At 40.3% G+C, this 21,575-nt stretch overlaps 1 protein-coding gene across 6 annotated transcripts in view; it reads right to left on the bottom strand.

Annotated features, from left to right (window-relative positions):
- Nucleotides 1-21,575, bottom strand: part of SEMA6D (semaphorin 6D) — a 588,742-nt gene that overhangs the window by 255,811 nt on the left and 311,356 nt on the right. The window lies entirely within an intron of this gene.

Below are 21,575 nucleotides of genomic sequence, written 5' to 3'. Positions count from 1 at the left end.
TCAAGGACACTGAAGGGGCTTTTCTGTCCCTTAGTTGCCTGTCCATAGGGCAACAATGGGGAGGAGCTCTGGAGCTCTGAGCAACTAGTATTCAAGGCTTCCTCCTATATCCTGGAAAGGTACAACAAATTGATCAGACAGTAAATTAGGCTTTTGTTAATTCCACTCAGTTTGACAGTAATGGTTAAATTCAAAACTAGATCATCAATAGCATTGAAAAGTAAGTTGACTAGTCACTTTGATGTGCCATGGGCTGCCATGATCTTTTGGGAGCAAATGGACAGAAGTCACCATTTCATTCCAAAAGATTCTTTTGTAATTGCATTTAAGTTACTTTAAGGCCTGGCTACTTATTTGGTGAAACTGTACAAAAGTACCTGGTGGTTCAGCATACTAATGAGATAAGTTTACACTGAGGTAACTAGGTGCCAAAATAAGTCACCATGGCTAAAAAATTAATCTGGCACTCCAGAAACCAGGATGTGCAGAGTCATTATAAACAACAATGTTGCTCCCATAACAAAAGCCATCCATTCCACATGGCTCAATGGGGACGACTGTGCAAGTAGAATCCTATAAGAGATTATAAGTCTAAGGCTTAGTTCTGCAGCCAACCATAATTCGAAGTGTGTCTCTCTGGTTTCCAAAAGTAACTACCTCTGTCATCCTTTTCAGACCCACCCAAATTATAGCTTTGGCTGTGAAAAAGCGTTGGGAGAATGACTGCATAGTGAGAAAACGGTATTTTTTGAAAGGTAATTGCCCTATTTGTTGGTTCGGCTCCACATCTGGCCCACAGAGTCAAAATATATTAAAATGTCGTAAGGCAGCCTCATTGAAAAGTTGAACCATGCAGGGCTCATGCCTTTTACTAGCTGGAGACATATGCTTCAAATGCCAGATCATATTTTAGGAAGATGCTAACATTGTTCCTCAAATATTCTCCAAGGGGAAAGGAAATGCTCTCCACAAACTCTGCCTTTGCTGAAGGCTGCCTCCAGGAGAGGGTCTTTCCTACTTCTTTCAGACCTTTGTACTTCCTCTGGGAGGGAAAAAAATTCCTACTGTTTTGGAAGGGTTGCTACAAAAGTTTATATCCACTCTTCTCAAGGCATCAGGTGACAGAATATCTCTATTGCATTCATCAATTTATTCAAGTGTTTATTGAGAGCCTACTATGTGTCAAAGGTGATTTTAGGCACTTCACATGTATCACTGAATGTCTTGGTGGAGTTGACTTTCATGGAAGGGGGCAGTGGGAAACAGATGATAAAAACAGGCATAATAACTAAAATATATAATATATCAGTAGGTGATAAAAGCTAAGGAAAAAAGTAACAGAAGACAGATATGGAGATTAGGTACGTGGAGCAAGAGGTAGTTAACAAGCGGAATCAGGTACTCTGGCTTATTAATAGGCCTCTTTGAGAAGGTGATATTTGAACAAAGGCTTGAAGGAGGTGAGGGAGTTAGTGATATTGATGGTTGGAGGACGGTCATTTAGGCAGAGGGAACAGCCAATGAAAAAGCCGTAAGTCAAGAGCATGCCAATCATATTTGAGAAAGTTTGGGAGGCCAATGTGAACACTGCCAGGCGAATGCAAGGGAAAGAATGGGGGTAGGAAATGAGATCAAATAATAATAGGTACACAGATCATGTGGGGCTTACAGAACAATGACCTTCAATTTTCAAGTGTATATAAATTAACTGAGATCATGTGAAAAGGAAGAGTCATATCCACTTGGTCTGAGGCTGAGCTTCTGTATCTCTAATCTAGTGCCTCTGGTGCTGCTGCTCCATGGAACATATTTTGAGCAGGAGGATTTCTGACCATTGTAAAGGACTTTTACTCTGAACGCAGTGAGGATCCACTGAAAGCTTTTTCAGGTGTTGAGAATAGACTGTGGCCAGGGAAGAGAAATTGGGAGACCAGTGAGGAGACTACTGTAATAAAGGCAAGAAAGCAGGAGGACTTGGGTCAAGAAAGTATTAGTGGAAGCAGTTAGACTATGGACATGTTTTGAAGATATAGCTTTCATAGTTTTCTGATGAGTCAGAAATTGTGTGTCATAGAAGGAGAAGAATCAAAATTATGCTAAAGTATTTGACTAAAGCAGCTGAAAAAAGGAGTGGTAATCAACTGAAATGGGGAACGCTGCAAGTGAGACATGGTTTGGGAGGTAGGTTAGGAGTTTTCATTTGTCCATAATACCTCTGGTGATGTTAAGGAGGCAAAATTTGGAACTTGGAAGAAAGAGCTGAACTGGAGATATGACTGTGGGAGTGGTTGACATAAGATATTTGAAACCATGAAACCGGATAAGATCACCCAGGGAGTGAATGCACATAGAAAAGAATAGACCAATCGTGGCCCTGTGGCACTCCAACTGGCTCATTTCCTGGTGTTGTTCTAAGAGAGTCTCTTGCTCCCAGGAAAAAACATAGAGGAAGACTTGAAAGGGAATTCTTTCTCAAATTTTGCTGGAAGCAGTTCCTCTGGATTGAGTGTTTGGATTCTCTTCCAAGTCTCCCATACCACATCTCACTCATGCAAGTAATGAGACCACACTGTCCGTTTAGCAATGACTTGGGAACAAATGCAGAGTGGGTGTAAAGGTACAGTTTTCCACCCTCTAGAATCTCAGTTTCTATGGTGGAGCTGCATCCCTCTTCAAGGATTATCCTGTGAACGGTCAACAATTTGGAGTCCCTATATGATTTGTTGAAACAGGTCCAGGGCAAACATCCATTTGAGGCGGCAGCACAAACATTTATTAATGCATTCAACAATGTGCATTACAATGTGTAAGTACTTGCCTAAACAATTTAGAAGTTACAGAGAAGAATCACCTATGAATCTTACCCATATTACTGGTTCGGTATCCTGAACTGCTGAGCTTAGCTTGATATGCTTCAAGAAAAACAAACTACACACACACACACCATCATCATCATCTATTACCCTTGGGAATCTATCTTGGATCAACTTCTCAAACCTGCTCATTCCATCTGGCCAAGCTTCTGTTGCAGATTTATCCCTTTGGTACCCTTCTTTTCTGTAACTGCTACCCTGTTAATAGGAGTTTAGATTGCTTTCGATTGGTCTGTTTTCCTGGAATACATGGCTCCATTCTACCCATATCTAAGGCCAGCTGCAGTTCCCGAGACCAAGGAAGGGCAAAGCTGTAGGCTCCCTGCTTATTTAGGACTAGAGCTGGTTAGGTACTCTCCTCAAGGAAATTGTAGTGGAATAGAGATTAGTATTGTAAGATTGCATGACAAATCAGCCAGAGTATCTATATGTGAATATACATTTTGATGTATACATAGAAGTGGGTTACTAGTAGCATAAATATTAATATTATAATGTAATTTATAGATACATGATACATATGTATCACAGATACAAATCCATTCTGCCTGTGTTCCATCTCAGATGATGGGGGCCACTTTTTTTTCAAGGGAGAAGACTGTTATTCCCCAATATCCACCCAGAGGTTAAATGTGTGCCCCCATAATTTCCCCATTTCCATTAATAGTTCACTCTGGGTCTTTCATCCATGAATTTACCTATACCTTTTCAGAAGCTATTGAAATTTGAGAACATGCCACCTCCTGGGGGTAATGACAGTGTTTTATGCATCACTGGGAAGTGACAGTGCAAAAGGTATCTGTCGAGGCCTGCCTTGCTTTGTGCTCTCATGGCCACCTTTCCCCACTGCATGGAACACATTTCTCCCATCTATAGACTAATCCCTGCCCCAGGATCTAGGACCAATCCTGTCTTTAATCACAAGGACTTAACGATATGTGCTTCAACACTTAGTTGACTCAGAGGCAAATCACCATAGTCACCAATTCTGTCAGACTGTATGACCCAATTCTACAAATGAGCTTCTGTCTTGTTTCTGAGATCAGCTTCCCACCTTGTGCCCCAGTGGTGGCTTCACAGTCTTTGTCTTGATCCTTTGTATCCAAGTCCCCAATTTGGTAACCTGTCCAGGATTCTAGGCCTTTTAAGAATAGTCTCAGCCATTCTTCCTCACACCTAAAGCATCTGCCTGCAAAATGGGAATCCTTTCCACAAACCCTGAATTGCCAGTGTCTCCTGATGCTGCCTGTCTACATGTCTGTCTGCATGATGATCTTACATTTCTGTGCTCTGCCCACCTGTCAGGACTACACAGATATTGGGCATCTGACCCTTTACACTCATTGCCTCTTGGAACCTCCTGTTGTTGATGGTTTAACTGTGGATATTGTGCGTGATGCATGGTCATTTTCTCTATCATGAGCACCCATGCAGGAGAAATAAAGAATATTAGTCTAAGCCACTGCTTACTGCTCTGTAGATCACAACTGCTCAATTGAAGAGGGTGCCATATGCAATGTGGGAAAGGTGCAGCAAATCACAACATAAATAGCACCCTCTAGAGTTGTGCTGTGCAGCAAACCTGATGCTAACCACTGCTTGATAATCTAACAGCACATCTAAAGCACTGCGCTTGTAGCTAATGAAGTGGTTGTCAGCATATGTATTGCTTTAGCATTTACGTGTGCAGATGTTGACTAAAAGTTCAATAAACTTTAATTACAACCTAAAATCAGGGTCAGATTCAAAGGAAAAAAGTGAGGCAATATGCCTAACCTCAAACACTTGGTATTTAAATAATGTAACAGTCATTAAGACTAAAACTTTTTCTCACCAAGGTCAGGCAAGCTGCTTTCCCAGGAGAGGTGGCAAAATCCTAAATGATGCAGTGCACATTTCAGACTGCAATGGCTCACACAGGACATGTGTGGCCTGAGGGGTGCCAAAAGCCCTTCTTGCTTTCAATGATCTCCTCCTCCCATCTGCCAGAGATCCTAGACTCCTCACCATTAAAGTCAAATTTTAGGATTAACTGGAATCCTACTCAGCTCCCTTGATTTCCTCTCTACCCCTCCAAAAAACTGTTATCTTGGAAACCTATTAGGTATTCATTTTAACACAAATCATCATTATTGTCTTAATGAGTCACATGTAAGTTTCTGAAGGGATATATTACCGGCCAACTCTATGGAGGAGGGAAGGGAGAGACAATAGTGTCAAGATGTAGGAGCAACCTAATACATGTGGCAGGAGGTGGGTAGTGAAAACTGATCTGAGAAGCAGGAGATGTGGGATCCAATAGAGGTTATACTGCTGGCAAACTGTCCAATCCTGGTCAAGTCATGCTACATCTCTAGGTGTCTGCCCTTTCAACTGTAAAGATGAACGAATTAGGTTAAATGATTTGTGAGCACTTGCCACTGTTAAAATTGCAAACTATAAATCTGGGAAGTTGAAGCTTTTTCTGCATGAAGTGCCAAGGTGGTGATCTTCAAACAGAACAAGGACACAGATTAAACTGATGCTGAAGGAATTCCCAACAAGTATGAGGAATTGCCCCAAACCAACTCCACCTCCTTCACAATTCTCCCCAAGGCTGCTCTGAAAGAAGATGAACACTTAATTGCAAAGCAGGAGCTCCAACAACAGCATGTGTAATTGAAAAGGTGGTTTCATGGGCACCACTGAAAACTGAAGGAAATTTGAAGCTTTACATGTTGGCATTCATTCAGAAGGTGGCACTTGTGAATACCTATTATACACCCAGATTTTCATCTCATAAATTAGATTATAATGTACTTGGTTAATTCTAGCAAGGTATTAATATCACATTAATCTAAGTCATAAAAATAAAGTATTTATGGATCTTATTCATCCCTTTAAGAACCAAGTGCCATATGGAAGGTGGTGTTGAAGGAGATGTGAGGTCCATAGATGAGTCTCCCTGCTCCTGTTCAAGGAAAAGCATCATCATTCTTCCAGGCCCACTGAAACTCTCTGCCCTCCATGCTTAGCTCAAGCCCCATTTCTCCACAAGGAGCCCCAGGAAGCTCACCCACAATCTCTTCTCTTCCTGATTTCCTGTGGCACTTACTGCTGCACCTCACACTGCACCTTTGCATTCTGGCCGTCTTATGTTGTTTGGTAATTATCTTACATATGCAAGTCTTGACATTCCAACTGAATTGAAAACTTCTTCAGACCAAGATCCCATGATACATTTCTCCTTTATCTCTGCAAGGACTGGGGGCTGGCACATATTTGGTGCTCCACAAATATATATTGAACAAGATTAATTTCACAGACTTTTGAGAGTCTACTATGGGCCAAGTTGGGAGAGACAACAATAGATTACAGCAGTGGTCCCCAGTGTTTTTAGCACCAGGTACTAGTTTCATAGAAGACAATTTTTCCATAAACCGGGGGGCAGGGGGAGACAGTTTCAGGATGAAACTATTCCACCTCAGATCATCAGGCATTAGATTCTCATAAGGAGGGTGCAACCTATCTCCCTTGCATGCAGAGTTCACAGTAGGATTCTTGCTCCTATGAGAATCTAATGACACAGCTGACTGACAGAAGCCGGAGCTCAGGTGGTATTGCCTGCTTGCCCGCCACTCACCTCCTGCTGTGTGGCCTGGTTCCTAATAGGCCACGGACTGGTATGGGTCCATGGCCCAGGGATTGGAGACTCTTGGACTACAGAATCTCAGTCTTAAAAGCATTTATGAAGGAGAAGGAAAGAGAGAGATGTTTATAATAATCACTAAGGTGGAAGGGCCATGACAAATAAAAGAATGAAATATTTTGCATCCAAAGAGGAGAGCAATACATTTTAAATGATGGGCTAAGGCAGTGGTTGTCAAATGTTGGCATGCATTGGAATCACCTGGAGAGTACGTATGGCAGAGCTCCACCTCCAAAGTGTTACTCAGTTTGGATGCGGCCTGAACATTTGCATTCCTCACTAGTTCCTAGGTGATATTGATGTTCCTAGTTCAGGGGCAATACTTTGAGAACCAATGGACTAGGGACAGATAGGCCTGAAATAACAAACAGCATTTCAGCAGCTTTTTTCATCTTTTTATTTTAAATGAGTGGAAGAGGACACTGCCAAGTAAACAGGATGAGTGAAGGTGTAGAGATATGAAAGCAGCCACAATGTTTTGGGATAGAAAGTAGCTGTATGGAGATACAAGGCTACCAGAATTTGGGGGCAATATTTTGGAGGCCTTCAATGTCATGGCAGGGAGCCTGGATTATTTATTAGGTTATAGAGAATATGGGGAGTGGTGAACATAGATTCCAAGAAGGGGCTGACAACAGGAGGCAATGGCAGAATGGACTAGAGGGTTTGATAATTAAGCCACTAGACCAAGCTGTCTTTATTAAGGGGAAACCAAAATAGAATTGAGACATGTGTTCTTCCAAAAGCCACTCCATATGCTTCTGGAGTTTATCTGAGTGAGCAGGACAAAGGCCCCAGTTTGGTCACAGTGCAGGGTTTTGAAATTCTGCTTTTATTATCACACACACACACAAACACACAGGTACACCAGAATTTAGCAAATGCTTCCTCACTCATCTGTTTGAAGGAGGCTGTAGCCCTGAAGTTAAGGTTTAGCCTGGTGCTAGCTGTATGGGTGTGGAAGCATTATCAGATTCCAATGATGAGGTGATTCTCTCAGCTCAAGAGGTGTCCAGAATAAAACTGGACATACCAAATGGAACTGAAGAGGAGGAAAATGGCATCAAACCTGCTAATGGGGCTCTGTTTGAAAAAAAAATACTGAGTTTCAGTTCTGTCTCCCAAAAAAAAAAAAAAAAAAAAAAAAACAGCAGACATACAGTGCCAGGCACTGTTCTATGCATTATAAATATATTATTTAATTCTCACAACAGGAATGCTTATTATCTCTGTTTTATAGATGAGAAATCCAAGACATAGATAAGTCAAGAAAGATGACAAGATCACAAAGCTCGTAAGAAATGGGGCCAGTATTTGAACTCAGAAAGGCCAAGAATCAGCATTTATGCAGTTAGCCACTACACTAGGAGTGTACTCCCTGCGGGGTAACAATTCTGAGGTTACACTTGCATTTGAAAAATAAAGTCCTGATTTGTCTTATGCCTTCTTCTCGTCTGTCCTTTCTTCCTTCCTTCCTTACTTCTTTCCTTTCAAATTATTGAGCATCTATGATGTGACAAGCACTGTGCACAGATTGAAATTGCTTTTAAAAAGTTAAGCCAATAAACTATTCTAAGCAGGGAAATAATTCTAGTAGTGAATTACATATGTGGACAGGACACAGGGTTTTCAAAAAAATTAGCCGCTCCATGGGGCCATCCTCTTGGAGTGCAGCTCTGGCTACACTTGCAACTTAATAAAATTCCAGGACCTTATCTCCAGGCTCATTTAGTTTCTTATCACAAACCATACTGAACATTTTGCAATGCCAAACAGGATCCAAACCCCCTGGAAGAAGATAGTGTACAGAGGGCTTTTATATCGTTTTTCGGGGGAAAAATATCTTAAAAACACATTCATCTGAATTCTTCTTTCAATTCTCCCATGGAATGCTAACCTTTATTTGCAGTTTGTGAGATTCCTGTCAAAAGCTTGCCGTAGCCTGAGGTTTAAACTAGAGAGAATCTGGCTTGGTCCTGAGGCGGGTACCTTTGTAGCTTTCTAATCTCTCTCTCTGAAGTTCACGGGCTTTTAAGGGAGGTTGGTGATGTTCCCTGCAGAGGATTTTCTGTCATTTCATAGGCAGTATTGCATGGTTATGATATTAACAACTGAAGTTTAAATCTCTTTACATTTTCCTTAATTGCCATTATTGGCCTAATTGCAGGTACAGGGCTCAAAGAGAAAGCATGTCACTTGCCATCTGTAGCCCGAAGGTACTTGAACCAAACCGAATCTGTTCAGGATGCAAAAGACACTTTAGCATATGCAGAGGCCCGAAATGGCTTTATAGACCCAAATCCTTTTAATAAGCTTAAGATAGGCCTGAATTTATTTAAATGTCTAATTCTAAATGTACGTATGCCTGGTAGTAATGTTTACCATCTGTCTGACACTGCCTGTTGAGGTAATTGTCAAGCTACAGTATGACATATGGTGCACATATTTGGACCTTAAATATAACAGCCTTGGCATGAAACAATTGGAAATCAAGATTTAATCTTTGGTATCATTCAAGTTGGAGTTGAACAAACAGACAGTTCTGGGCTATTACTGTTTTCTTCCTTTATGATAAATACTCCTCCGTAGGCATGCCTGAGAACAACATTGGAGTGGCAGGCCTGGTTTCAATGCACTGCCTTTTTCTTGCTCTGGCTCTGGCACTTAGAAACCCAGTTGGAATGGCAATTCTGCAGTGGGGGCCAGAAGCCAGTCTCCGACTCAGGCAGCATCTGGCCCGGGGGGGGTGGGGGGGTGTCCCACTTGAGAGCCCAGAAAAGCTGTTGCCTTGGAAGGAAAAGGCATATCAAGGCAATAACAACTGGAAATCTTCTTTCTCCTCTGTGTTCTATTTTTCTACCTTCTCATTTAGTCTCCATTTTGCTTTATTTCCCTGTTTAGTTTTCTCATCATTGGGCCAAATACGGTGGACTCAGTGGAAAGGAGGAAGACAGGGTAGAGGCTGACAGCTCCATAAGCCCTGTAATGCCCTGGGGAAATGCACATGGCTCCAAGAGATGAGAACAACACCCTTTTCAAGTTATTTTGGTTAAATGATAGAGACCCTAGAGTGACAAATAGCTCAGGCAGTGCTCCCTTTTTTCTTTAAATACTAGCAGCACTGTAGCATTAGATACAGCTGTGTAGATGCCTAAAGCCTGACTTGAAAGACTTACTTTATGCTTGGATTAGAGGATGAGTGTAGCTATTGTTGTTGCAGTCGCTGTCTGGATCTAAAGTGATGTAAATATGGCAACAGGAATAATGTAACTCTGGCAGTAATGTTACTAAGAATGTGGTCAATACCTCTTCTCAATGGGTATGGCACTCCATACAATAATAGCTTCTAATGTAAAGTCAACATAGACACTCTCTTAAACCCTGCTTCTATCCCTCCACTGCACTGCCTTTTACTTACAAAATGAGGGACTGGGGGATGAGCAAGGCAGTTGATAATGCTGTGTGTATGTGTGTGTGTGTGTGTGTGTGTGTGTTTGTTTGTGTGTGTGTAAATGCCCATGTAGTTAGGAGGCCTTGAAGACTAAAATAACAATACACTGGGTGAGTCGCCAAGGTAATTCAGGCTTGGATTTTCCCCCAGCCTGAAATGACGACTTGATTCCATATTTTGGTATCCTGCCAAGTTCTGTATTTAAGCCTCAAGCTTAACATGTCCTCTGTTCCTAATTAGCAACAAGGCTAAATTTAGCAAAGGTTTCTCCGATGCCACCACAGACACAAAACGATACTAAAGTCTAACATGAAGACACGTTACTTGATGGATTTAGGAAAAGGCAAAACAAACCTAAAGGTGCCTCTTTAAGATCAGATGGCCTGGGATGCTAAGCATTTTTGAAGCACAGGGATAAAATTGGCCTTGTGTAATGTTTAAATTTTGACACAGGAAATTTTCTCCCTGGAGGTCAGAGTACACATTGTAGCAGTGAAGGGTTATACTCTCTGAGAGGCCTGGCCCTGGGGAAACAATGAGAAGAGGGGTGAGATACATTTCTCATGCTCTCCCACTCCCCTTTGGATTCCCACTGCTCTCCTGCCCCGACTTTGTTTCTTGGGTAGAGTTTCTAGCAGATCAAAATCCTCCAATGCATTACCACCTCCACCCCCTGACTTCTCCACACCTTCAGACTGGAGTTTCTCTGCAATCACGTCCCACACATCAGCCTTTCCTCCTGATTGGCCCCTCAACCTCTCTAGTGCTTCTCCCTGGCTCTCCACAGCGTGTTATTTTTAAGAATTTCAAATCTACAGAAGAGCTCCAAGAATAATATGATAAAGGATGATCCAGTTATAACCTTCGCCTTGAGTCACCAGTTATTAGCATCTTGCCATATTAACTTTATTTTTCCTTTTCTCTTTCTGTAGATGTGTGTATAAATGTACACATATGGTATATGTAATATTTTCATTATTCTTGCTGAACTTTTTTAGAGTCAATTAGACATTCTGACTCTCTCCTCCTAAGTATCTTTGCATGCATGTCCTAAGAACAAGGATGTCAGCTAGATAACCTCAATGACAATCACAACACTTAGGAAACATCACATTAATACTGTACTCATAGCCACTCTGTAGCCCATGTTCATATTGTCCCCAAATGTCCTTTATCAGTCTTTCATGTAGGACATTGCTGTTTACGGAAGGTCTAAGCCAGTTGTTTTGCAGAATGTGCCTATTGCTTTAAACTTTCAGTGTTGTCACTTTTGGTCCTTCATTAATGGTCCCAAACATCCCTGTATGTGGTTAAGGCTTAAGTTCTCAGTCCTGCTTAACAATGAAGAACCAAAGTGCTGGGAGACCTGATGAAGGCCATACAGCTTACTGCTGGCAGAGCTGCAAGGAGGGAGCCCATTTCTCCTGACATCCTGTCTGGGACCAACTAGAAGAGGTGAGGCAGAAGAGCATATTTATGGTCCTTTCTCTTCCCTTCATCTTAGGGGCCCCACAACCACAGATCTAACTGCTGGAAGGCCTGATCTCCTCTCTTACTGACCTTGCTCCCCTCCACTTCTGCAAACAGCCACACCGAGCCACTGTAATTCTGTTTTCTGTGAGTTTGTTGGGTGGCCCGACAGGGTCAGATGACAGGAATGAGGCAAATTTTCCTGATAGGGACAAGCCTTTACTCTCCATGCCTCTTTTTTCCCACAGAAGGAAGGAAGGGAATTTCCACTCTCCTCCACAAAGAGAAACACTATGGAGATGATTCCCACAGACACTCCCCGGGGAAGTGACTGGTAAAACCAGACGAAGAATCTGAGTGTCCAAATTAGCCTCTTCCTCTTTTGTTCCAGGCTGCCTGTCTGAGAAGACACACTTGCATGCTCACATGATTGCCTGTGTGTGTTTGTGTGTGTGGTGGGTGCAGTGAGAAGGGATGAGTTCCACTTAGAGGGCATATTAAGGCACCCGTTTCGTGGCACATCAAAGACATATGACATTCTCTAATTAGCTTTATCAAAAGTAAAGCTGCTATTTTGATGTTTATCTGTCTGATGACTGTAATTCCCTGTTGTTTCCTAGCTCAGGAGGGCAAGGGGGTCTTCTTTATTGGCTCCCTGGATCTCCTGCTTTTCTATCAGAGCATTAACCATGATAGAGCAATGCAGGCTTCCTACGTCCCTCGCTGTCCCTCACCACCGGGTTGGATGAGCACTATGCTTGCACTGAACTCCTCTCTCCTGAAGAAGAGAGAGGGTTGCCTAGGCTGTGGGACAACAGGGACAACTCAGGGCTGCTCAGTCAAGGTGGGGGTGGTGAGGACAAAGGCAGCCAGCCAGCTTCAGATGAGTCCTGCCTGGCTGGTCTGCCCAGAGACTCCAGGAAGAATTCAGAAGGTGGGAGGAGAGGCCGGGTTCTGCTAAGCAGTTGCAGAGAGGATAAAAATGGAGGGGGAAGCCCCTATTTCAAACCCTTTGGTGAAAAGGCAAACCCGGCTCATGCTGCCTGGCAATGTACCATCTCTGGACTTCCAAGAAGAGGCCACCAGCCTGCAGAGGGAGGAGCAGAGGGCTTCATGTCCAGCTGCCAATGCTGATGTGTTTGCCATGGAAACTGAGCCTCGGGGTTCCTACCAGGTTCTCTGGCTCCTTTACCAGGAGGTGACTGGAGCTGTCCTTTCTAGAAAAATGGCCTGTTGTCAGTCAGGGGAGGGGGATGTGACAAAGGTTAAGCGGCAGTAAACACAAGGATTAGAGTCTCTTGGCCTTTTGGTTACATCACTAAGACTTTAAATTATCCCAAATGATGTTTGGTTCACTTCCGAGTGTGGGAAGAAACGGAAGGAAAAGAAGACTTATCCAAAAGCAGAGGTGGCGCAGCCTAGGCCTTGAGCTGTCACATACAGAGATCTGTGTGAATATATGTGTGTGTGTGTGTGTGTGTGTGTGTGTGTGTGTGTGTGTGTGTGAGATAGGGAGAGAGAGGAGCACACCTGCATGTGCACAGACACAAGCAAAGATACTGATGTTTCCCCCAAAAGTGACATTAATGTTTATGCCATATCTACATGGTGGAACCATGAAAGCTACATTACTAATGGAAATGGAAATGAAAGAACTCACAAAATTTCTTCACACTCTGTATTACTTACTAGTCCCATTTTACAGCTATGGGAACTGCGACTTGCCCATAGTCATCTAGCTGGTTAAGGACAAATCAGTCGGAATACACCAGTCTTTCTTCTGACTTCACCACACAGATAACCTCACAAATTCTATGAACAACAGGTTTACCAGGATTTGGTGTGTTCTCACTTTGTTTTTCTTTCTGACAAAAGAAGAGTTTACACTTGGAATGAAGATTCAATATGATGAATGGTGACTCAGGTGTATATTACTTCAAAGAGAATCATCATACAGAAAGCTATTTTTTTTCTTAAATAGATATATCAGCAGGAAAATATTGGATATTGGAATTTTATCTCAGAATTCATCACAATATATCACTAAAGGTCAAGTTTCCCTAGGATATCTAACATACAATTTGAGTTTCAAATATTTGGTTGACAGAGATTTTTGTATTGTATTACTTGAACAAAGCAAGTATAAGATAGTGTATAGTCAATAAAGTGGACACCACTCAAGGCAAAAAATATTGTCACTTACATTTACTGATATTTCATATCAAGTGTCAAAATGAAAATACAAAATGAGACCAGGCTTTAAACAAAAATGAGATTGGTCGTAGGAGAGGGAAGATCACAGTCTACCCTGTTTTCCATTCTTATTTGGCTTGTCTTTTATGGAGAAATCACAGTGAGAACACGTTTGATGAGAATATCAAATGCTTTTTCTTCAACCTAATAGCTTGGGTCATAGGACTCAGGAATGGTTGAAGGCAGGAAGAGTATTAATACATGGAGGTAGAGTCAAGAGACATTTCATGTCCCAGTGGACATTTTTATGATCTAAATGAGTTTGAAAATTTGCTACAAAAGACATTCCATTCATTGGAATAGAAGGGAGCCATCTTTCAAAGATGATATGACATGCCCTTGTCATTTTCACATGGCTTGGGTCACAGAGTTTACCAATTACTGTATAGCCTTTAGTGTTTTCATGCCATATCAATGTTTTTTCCATTTGCACTTCAGGCCGGAGGTGGGAGCATAGCATCTTTCTTTCTTTCCATGTGGTGGCCTGAACCCAGGAAGCCCTTTCATTTAGGGGGCAGGACCAAAACAAAACAACCGAGACCATGCAGCTGAATGTGCCAGATTCCCAGAGGAGCCCACTTTCTGTAGTGTACTTTTAAGTCAAAGAATTTATTTATGTTCTCTCTCTCCTTTCTTGGTCAATGACACGGGTCAAAGGCATTTAATCAAACCCTTGTAGAGAGATGGGTCCCATCACCATGCAGTGCAACGATCCAATTTGTCTTCTGTCAAAAAATGTATTTTGGGAACAGAGCCGAATACGATAAGTGTGATGTTGTTTTATGGTCACTGCTGAAATATGTGTATGGTACAGATTTGCTAGGCTCATAATTTCATCTGTCTCTGGATAAATACTGAAATTGTTGTTAGCGTGGATGCTAAATACTGAGGAAACATGGGGAGATATTTTCCTTATACTACTCTTGAGTTCAGCTAGTTGAAGCCAAAATTAACTTCTGGTCTCTGAACCTGAATAATTGATAACCAAGGAGGCAATGCAATGATGGAAAGATCTACAGGCCAGAGGTTTGATTGTTGCTGGAGAAATAATGATGTAAATGAAGCTTATAGTAAAAGAAAACAAAACAAAACCAAAAATCTCCTCCAGCCAGTAGGTGGTACCAAAATTTATAATGTTTGGCTATTTTGGGCTTTATGGACAGCTTGCTAATTGCTTTGTCAATTAATTTAACTGATGTAATTTAATTTCTTTTGCTGCATCAAATAATGGTTTATTAAAGAACTCATATTCAGCTCCTTGGCCATGGATGACCAGCTCACTTGTTACTGTTGCTAACAGTTTCCAGAAACCCTCTGCTGACATCTTCATCTTCCTAAATGAGAGGAAGTGGGGAACTTGATCCCACATATTAAGCAAGGGCAGATATAGACCTAGTTTCTGAACTAGACCTTATGTCTAAAACTTAAATCTTAACTTGTAAAGTAAGAAGACAGAATGATGTCCCATTTACAAGGTACTGGAGAAAATCTATTTTGGTCCCATGGAGGACCTTTCCCCCAAGTCCATTGCAGGTTTTTGCTACATGGCCTACCCCTGATGTGTCCTCATGTATTTTCCTATGTATAATTTGTTTCATTTCCTTTGCTAAAGAAGCACAGAAAGAAATAACCCATTAGACGAGGAAGGGAAGTGAGAAGCTAGCAATAAACTTGATGGGAAGGGAAAATTCCACCTCTGAAAATAACTCCAGACAGTGATATGTCTCTCTAGCACTTAGAAAGGTCCCTATTTAATCTCAGGAGTGGAACCATGAAAGCTACATTTCTAATGCAAATGAAGGCACTCAAAAAATTTTTTGAACCGATGAGAAGAAAATATTTTTTTTCTGGGATTCCCCATTTGCCCAGGGGCCAGAATTACCTTCACTTCTTTCTGTTGCCTTTTCTAGAAATACCCAGAACAATACTTCCCTCTACTGCTTGGAAGCAATTATACAACTGAGATAACCAGAATTATTTATACAAAATAGCATACCTGTTTCACAGGTGAAGAAACTGAGGCATATGTGTTGGCTTTTGCAAAGTAAAGTCAAAAGGAAAGTTTAACAACGCTCTAAGACACTCTCTCCTCTATAGAATATCTATACGTAAGCATAGGCAAATGTACCTTTCTGAATGTAAATCTGAACCAATTGACTGTTAAACAAAGAGATCAGGCAAACTATTTTTTTTTTATCTATTAGTTGTTAAAGGGAAGCCTTTGAAATAGATTTAGAAGAGCAGAAGTGACAAATTATCAAAGTATGGATCTACAACTACCTGGGTCCCACATCACACTGCTGATGTCAGAAACTGTAAGAGGGACCTGGGCTGGCCTCTAACAAAATTTTTCAAGCAATTCTAATAACTGCTAAATGAGTAAAATATAATCCTGGCGAGTAGGGTATTTTAAAGACAGTGGAGAAGAAAATTTGTATGATGTCTGTTTTTATTAAGTTTATATAAAATGACTTCAATCATCATTTGATAAAAGTATGGAATAAATTCATATGCATTGATTATATTATGGTCTTAATTATTTTAAATTATATAAATATATGTAATAAAGTCACAATTATTGGCCATAGACACATAAAATTTAGAAATTGTCAGCAGATGTTGGTATCTTTATATTTTTTTCCCATTTATAATTTAGCTTCATTTACATTTGGTGGCATTTGTTGAATAGCTACAGAAAGAATGAAAGTGCACCATGAGAGTGTAATTATGTCTGTGTGACCCAGCAAGTGTTTGTTAAACAAAGAGAGATTTCTCAAGGGCAAAGCGGCTTCTAACCAGTAAAAGTCTTATATTTCATCAGGAGGGTCATTCTACTAGTGTCCCAGCTGACTGGCTATGAACTGGCTATGAAAATGCCTTCTCAAGAAACTAGAAAGTCTAGTAGTATTGCAGTGTCAAAAAGAGATTTTTGCTGCAGAGGTGGGAGTGTTTGAGCTTATCATTGAGGGATTAAGAGCCAGAGTGTTAGCAACTATCCTTCAAGTGGCCATGATAATGTCAAGAACCTCCATGGGTAGGAGTACTGGTATTGCCTTTAAGCACTGAAGATTAAAACAAAAAAAGCTTGACCCACTGAGACAATCAGTCACACCACCATCTGTGAGCCTGGTGCTCTATGGGGGAGAAATAACAGGCTATCAACCCAAGATTTACCTGCAAAAGCTTTAGAATTGCAATTTCAAGCCCTCCAGATATAGCTTTATCTTTCATTTAAAGAACCTTTTGTTTCCATCTAAGAAACTATAAGCAATAGGTAAAGTTGAACCCCAAGTTTCATAAGGAATATAACTCTGAGAAATAACATGTGACTTAAAATCACACAACTGAAAGTATTAGAATTACCTTAAGACGGTTCTGAAAGCATGACCTAGTCATCATACTTTATGAAGCAAGATATTTAAATACAAAATACCATGACATTAGTAATCCTATTCAAACGTTTGCCATGAGTTATAATTTTATGAAGTTATGAATTAATAGATCCATAATTAATTTTTGATACAAATAACATAAATGTTTAACATAAATCTTGGGGCTGGTCTCATCTGGCTTTGCAGGTAAGCCATGGCAGTTATGCAGAGAATGAGGGAGAGGGCAAGAGGGAGGTTGGTTAAATGAGCCTGGGAAGGGCGTAGAAGCCAGGATAGAAAGACTATTTCTGAGGACGGATTAGAGGACTAGAGAGGAGAAAAGATCTTTGGTCTTAGACCTCAGTCTCGTTCTCCATCCCACCATTCACTAGATGTGCAACCTTTAACAAGTTTCGTAGAATTCATGACCTTCAGTCTCCTCCTCTGAAAGTACCAATACATAAAATCTCATGAAATCATTTAAGGGCTAAATTAAAATGATGCATAGAGAGTGATCAGCAAGGTGTACAGCAAGCGCACAAAAAGTGGCAACAACAATACTTTATACAGTTATTAATTGCTGGTCTCCACTGAGTTACTTAAGAGAACAACCATCATTCAGTAAATAAAGTCTGCTGTTACATACTACAGAACATGGTATAAATAGTTGACAATGTCAGGAGCAGGGCTACTAGAAATCTACCTGGAATATCTACCCTGAGACTGTTAATTTGTAGCTCATATTTGAGCCCACTGTCATTTCTGTCTTTCTCATGATTCTCCTGATCTGCAGTCATGAGGGCCTCTTGTGCCTCAGGTAGCTTTTTAGGAGAAAAACATCAATCCCTTTGAGATGTTCTCAGCGCCCCTCCAAGGTAAATCTTTCACAAAATTTATAACATATATTTTGAATCAGTCCTTGATAAACGTATCCTTCAAATTTGGTGAAAATATATGCATTTGCATAATTTATGAAAACAGAGGCAGGTACTTTTCTTGGCATTAATTCACAATATTATCTCCTAAATAATACACATATATATAAACCGGAAGGACACGGACTCCTGAAATTCCTCATTCTAAACAAGATTCGAGAAAGCACCTCTCTTTCCCATTCAAATATATCTCCCCTAGTAGCCTTGAGACAAGAATTTGATAATTTGATGTATTTATCAAGATTGGTGAGAGATGCAAGAAAGGGGATAAGAGGTACCAAAACCAAATTTCTCTATTTTGCAGTTTTGCTTCAAGCTGGTTCATAACTCTCAATCCTTAGAATAGGAAGGAGGAATAAGGTACAAGTTCTACTGTCCCCATTGCTAAGTGAAAACCTAAAATGATAACCACATTGTGGAAATCCAGGTTATAATCAGGCCACTCATTTTATTGTTATAGAAATGCATGATCTTAAAGTGGTGTTGTAGGCCGTAGCTTTGTTAAAACAGAATGGATCAAAGTCTGAAAACAATGATTGTCACATTTTAGAGTGTGGACTTAGTTTTAAAAGCAGCAGGGAATCAATGTGTTTTCGTGGTATTAGAACCATGCTTTAAGAGAATAGTCTGACCACAGTATACAAAGAGATAGAAAATAAGGGAAGAAGTTTATTGTGCAATGGTTCCTATGGGAAACGCTGAGGTCCTGATGTAGTGTTTGCATTAGACAGATGAAGGTAACTCTGCAGAAGTAGAACCTACTGGAAACTGACTAGAAGCCAAAGAAGGCCAAAGAGGGAAACAAGAGAAAGGGAGATGAAACAGTAGAAAGATTCCAAGCCTTCAGTGGTGGTGAATGATAGTATGGTACTGCAGTTTACAGAACTAGAAGATACCAGTTATAACAGAAGGTGGATTTGGGGATTTTACAGATGTTGGTCAAGGTGCCAGGAAGGCTGTTACAGAGTTGGCCAAGGTGCATTGGGAAGGAAATCTGGAGCTGTGTAAGGAGACTGAGGCATACAAATATTTTTAAGAATCTACTAGGGAGATGTTTGCCATCAACAGAATTGATTAATCTGCTGAGGGAGAGAATACATATCTATGGGAGGAGAGGCAGTCAAAGAAGAGAACTAGGAAAGTAGGAATTTCAAAAGAAACTAAATAGCAGTGTTAATGTGATGAAGTCAAAGCAAATGATTACTTAATAGAAAAGATGACTGAAGGGGAAAAAAGGGTATAGATTTTGTTTCTCACTGAAGGGAAGGAACGAAGAAATAAAGCATCAGCTTGGGGAAGAGAAAAGCTTGAGGAAAAAAAAAACTTGTTGTTTTTCCTTTTTGTTTGGTGTGGAGGACAACAGTCTAAAAATTATATGGAAAATGCCAAAGTAAGAGTGGTTTATGGAGGAAGAGGCTGGCAGAAGCAGCAAGAAATAGAATCAAACACAGAGAAAAAAGAATAAATTCTGGCAACAAAGAGGAATTTTTCTTTCTCACAGGCAGAAAGGAAGAGATGACAAAAGAATGATACCTCACAAGACAGAAGACAGAAAATTATAGGATTGTGGCAGACATGAGCGCAACTATTGAGAGAGTGAAGAAAGGTCCCAGACTGGTATTGTGAGACAATGGAGTATTTAAAATCATTGTTGAGATTTTGGCTGGCACAAACTAGTGGTGCACTGAAGGACTGCAGTGCAACTGCGCTGGTCCAAGCGAGGAGAGGCAGCAAAAAGTAGTGTTCATTTTTATTTTATTTTATTTTATTATTATTATACTTTAAGTTTTAGGGTACATGTGCACAATGTGCAGGTTAGTTACATATGTATACATGTGCCATGCTGGTGTGCTGCACCCATTAACTCATCATTTAGCATTAGGTATATCTCCTAATGCGAAGTAGTGTTCATTTTTGAAGGCTTTCCCAAGTGGTTTTTGGTGGCTCAGACGTCAATGCATCCAAAAATTGTTGGAACTGGAGATCAGCTAGATGAGAGGAGTGAAGGTCAAGTAGGTGAGACATCCTTGAATCATCATCACTAGAATATTGCAAATTCTTAAAAGAGAATCCAGGCAAATAAGAAATTAGAAAAAAACATGGGAAAAGATAACAAACCAGGAAAATGAGCAGTCAAGTACTAGAGAAAATGTTGAGATTTTCTCAACACTTTTCAACATCAGATTTAGGTGACGTGGTTATCAGAGGTGAATTAGGGCCATTTTAATGATGATGAGATCAAAGGTGACTGAGTCACTGGTGTCGGAGGTAGAATGAAAACATAAGCTTGTGGAGCTGAAAACAGGAGTATGTATTCAGGAGTATGTATTAAATTTAGGGAGGAGGGTGAGCTTACAGTAGAGTGGGTAACTAAGAGTTAGGTTCTGAAGTCACTGAGGACACGGGAAAGTGTTGATGGATCTTGAATGAGATAATGCAGAAGATGTTATGAACACACCAAGGGTAAATACCTTCAGAAAATACGTCCTCCATTCTGTGAATCAGTGGTTGAATGGCCCCTGCTTAAAGAGCACCAGCACTTTCAGAGACAACAAAATATGGTTCAGGTCTAATAATGGAAGTCATGGAAAATCACTGCACTACTTAGTCTTTGACCAGCTAGAGAAAATATTGGATCTGAAAGTATATAAATTAGCTCCAGTGTTCCATTAGTATATATTAGCATCAGTAATCAGAAACCTAAAAAAGAAGTTTAATGGAAAAAATGAAGGTGAGTCCCTAGCGTTTTGTTATACTCTATTTCTAGTGAATATTGTTTCTGTCTCCCTTAGAGAATTTCCTTTCAGAGACCAGGTGAAAAGTGTGTCTATAAAAGAAATATTGATTAGTTTAACAACCTCATTAAATGTGATTAACCTTTTAAGAGTGTTAGGAAGATCTTTAAACTCTACAAAGCTGAAAAATACTTGTATGTTCAATGAAGGGCACCTTTTAAATACTCTGGAAATTTATGAGAATTGGGTACTTATAAGACTAAATTTAGAATTCAAAATTTTAAAATATGTAATTATTTCTGTACTTTTGTTTTTCAGTTACTCAGAATTAAAAATAACTTAATATTTGTTTTATTTGTGAAAATATTTATGAAGAGAATGATATGCCAAACCAGGCTAGAAGACAGTTCCGTAGAATAAAGGAAAGTTGAAAGTAGTACCCCACACATAAACACACATTCGGACTAGAAGTTTTAGAATGTTCCTTCTCTTTTTTAATGTTTCCCAAATTCTACATTTGCGATTCATGGATTCATAAACAAGACCTAATAACAAGAGTTTTAACATAAATAGTAATGGATCTATTAGGGGAAAGGAAGGAAATTTACCTCTGAACTACATGCAATAGCTAACCCCTGCTACTCCACAACCTCAGTTTAAAAAGTAAGTTCTTTGGCATCAGTACAAAGTTGAATCAGCTCCATGAGTCTCGATTTACAATAACGCATAACACAAGCTTTAAGGGAGAATAGAACTTATTAACAAATGGAAAATCAGAGAAGTTTTCTTTCTTTTCTAA

The sequence above is a fragment of the Pongo abelii genome, chromosome 16, assembly GCF_028885655.2.
Source record: "Pongo abelii isolate AG06213 chromosome 16, NHGRI_mPonAbe1-v2.0_pri, whole genome shotgun sequence".
Taxonomy (NCBI): domain Eukaryota; kingdom Metazoa; phylum Chordata; class Mammalia; order Primates; family Hominidae; genus Pongo; species Pongo abelii.
Note: the sequence above shows the minus strand (reverse complement) of the source record. Positions and strands in the feature narration are given on the sequence as shown.